Here is a 3,190-nt window from a genome sequence, read left to right as displayed (position 1 = left end):
CGGCCCGGATGTCCTTGTTTGTATGAAGCTAAAGCCTATCCTCCTCTAACTCTCCCCACATGTCCCATTCTCTTCCACAGGTCCAGCAATAGATACATTTAACCTCTTTTCCACGTGATGCCCTTAAGTCTTCACTTCTTCAGGTTACATAGTCCTAGCTTCATCCACAGTTCACATTATATAAGTCAGTGTTATTTTGCCATCCCAGTGACTTATTCTGGCCTCGAGTGTATGTCTCAGAACATAAAGTGAGTACGAATGATGAAAAAAAAAATCTATTAAGATATGCTCAAAGAGGGGAAAGCATTTAATGCTCAGACTTCTTTTCCTTTTTGGAGGAGGGAGGAGAAAGGAGGTGGATAGGTACCTTTTAAGTCCTTTTGAAACAAGATTCTAGGGTGAGGCTGTTTAGTCATCTAGGCTAGTATTAGCCCAGACGATTTTCAGACCCTCTGCAGATGAGGCTAAAAAGTCTTAAAAGTAAATTATCCACTCAACCATATTACCAACTTTGCTATTCTTCCTCTTTCACTATTCTGAATTATGGATCCTGATTTAGTGATCCATACTACTAGTAAGCTTGAGTCCTCATCTCTCCCTAGAGGACTTCTGGGACCAATTCTTTTGGGAACTATTCTTTGTCCTAGTTCACCCTCGGTCACCACCCAAAACTTAGCACCACACTCCACACCTTTCCTTTCTCCCTTCCCACCATGTCTTTCAACTTCCCAAATCCACCCTCTTCCCTTCTAAGCTTTCCTCCTGAGGCCCCTGAAGCAAAAAACCTGAAACCCAGCTCCCCACAGAAGACATTGCCTCTTTTTAGAACTCTCTCAATTTCTTTGGTGGGGCTGACCTTCCCTCGGCCCCCATACTCTCTAATTCCAGGGCATGATCTTCCACCACACGGTAAAACTCTGGCGCTTCCGAGGCATATTTCGTTCCCTGGTTATATTAATAGTTTGTAATCAGGCTAGAAATTTCTTGAGAAATTGTTTTAGTTACTACTGGACCTGACCCCAAGTAGAACGCAAATATTTCTGAATTAATATTAATGAATTGATGCTGAAAAACTCAACAAATATTTGTTGAGTGAATAAATTATACCCATATTCACTCCAGGGAAGAAAATAAGGTCTAATAATCTGAAAGTCTTTGAGATTCTCACAGTATATCTGAAGAAAACTCTTCCCATCTTTATGTTTTCTAGAGGACCTAAGAATGAAAGGCTCTGCTTACCCAACTCTTGGCATGGGGTCAGGAAGCAACATTCTCCTGTAGTTACTCAGGTCTGGGTTACCTCCTGGGCACAGCTCCAAGCTGTCATCCTACTTATAATATTATGTATTTCTATTGCATTCACTGTTTATTAACTGTCTTCTACACTGCATATGTGGTCCCAAAGCCCTCTTACCCCTTAAGATTACACCTGCCTGCAGACCATATTATACATTACATAGTATTTATCACTTATGTTTTTTCCCAGTGCCAAGCAAGGAGCGGAGATGAATAAAAATCAATATTCCTATATCACAGTTTTGTTGTTGCTAACATTAGGATGTGCCCTCTTGCAAAGAAGTATTTACAACTATATTATACATCAATAGTGCCACATAGGTTTTCAATGATTAGAGTTCACATTTTATTTTTATAATTTTTTTTGCCTAATAATGCTTAGTCATCTTAAGAATTAAACATATTTCTTAGAAGCAGTTTAGTTTTCTATAATGTAGATAAAAGTCTATAGCTCTCCTGAGTGATTCACTTTCAAACGTTTTATTAAAGTCTGTTTCTCACAACGCTTCTTTAGGCAAAACAAATTCAATCTCTAAACCCTTTGTTCTGGGCACATTACACCTATTATGCCTTTTCTGGTTAATAAGAAGCACTATTGTTTATTACTGAGTTTTGATTTAATTTGTAAAAATCTACCATTTCAATTTACCTTGATAAGATTTTGAACAAAGAAATGAGGAATATCAAGATCAGAGTGTATTTATATGCTATTTTTCTCCAAGGAAGAGGAAAGTGAATTAATAGGAATGAGGGTTTTTAAAAGGTGGATATTTCATTTGCTGCTACTTCTAACACCTCAGAATCATGGTAGAAGAAAAGACAAAGTTTGATGGCTACTTTTGTTAAACTGAAAGATTTCCTTGCCACTGACAAACTGAATACCAAGTACTTGACAAATTACCCCACTTAATCCTAGTCTTATGATGTGAGGCATGTTATGATTACTCCCATTTACGTGACAGAAAAACAAGGCTGGCTTTTGTCTTCCAGCTCAAAGGAGGCTAAGGTGCAACTTTCTTTGGTCATCCTGAATCGGATTCATCTGACACCAGCTGCCTCCACCATGCTTCTGAAGTTTGACCCCAATGAGATCAGAGTCTGTACATGAGGTGCACCAGGGGGGAAGTCAGTGCCATGTCTGCACTGGCTCCCAAGATCAGCCCCCTGGGTCTGTCTCCCAGAAAGGTTGGTGATGACATTGCCAAGGCAACTGGTGACTGGAAGGGTCTAAGGATTACAGTGAAACTGACCATTCAGAACAGACAGGCCCAGATTGAGGTGGTACCTTCTTCTTCTGCCCTGATCATCAAAACCCTCAAGGAACCACCAAGAGACAGAAAGAAACAGAAAAACATTAAATATAGTGGAAATATCACTTTTAATGAGGTTGTTAACATTGCTCGACAGATGCAGCACCAATCTTTAGCCAGAGAACTCTCTGGAACTATTAAAGAGCTCCTGGGGACTGCCTAGTCTGTGGTCTGCAATGTTGATGGCCACCCCCTCATGACATCATGGATGACATCAACAGTGGTGTGGTGAAATGCCCAACTAGTTAAGAAGCACAAAGGAAAAATTTCCATAAAGGATCATTTGACAAGACTGAACTTACCCAAAGTTATACAACTAAATCATAGGGTCAGAGTTTCAATCCTGTTCTATGGCAATCAAAGCTGAAGTTCACTCCAGAACATGAGCCTCTTCTCTGTTAGGCACTGAATTCTCCATCCTGGAGTTTATATATTGCTTTAATTTGAACACAATTTTCTATTTTCATTCTCTGCAATTTCTTGCAGTTCAGTTACCAGTATGGCCTACCATCAGTATTTATAAGAGGAGCAGGATCAAGTCTTTCTGAAAGTTGCTCACTTCTTTAACCTGCTTCTCTATACTA

General features: G+C 39.6%; 1 pseudogene; it reads left to right on the top strand.

Moving 5' to 3' along the window:
• Positions 1-543: 543 nt before the first annotated feature.
• LOC105535803 lies at positions 544-2,855 on the top strand (annotated as a pseudogene).
• The last annotated feature ends 335 nt before the right edge of the window (positions 2,856-3,190 follow it).

This window comes from Mandrillus leucophaeus, unplaced genomic scaffold (genome assembly GCF_000951045.1).
Source record: "Mandrillus leucophaeus isolate KB7577 unplaced genomic scaffold, Mleu.le_1.0 Scaffold150, whole genome shotgun sequence".
In the NCBI taxonomy this organism is placed as follows: Eukaryota; Metazoa; Chordata; class Mammalia; order Primates; family Cercopithecidae; genus Mandrillus; species Mandrillus leucophaeus.
Note: the sequence above shows the minus strand (reverse complement) of the source record. Positions and strands in the feature narration are given on the sequence as shown.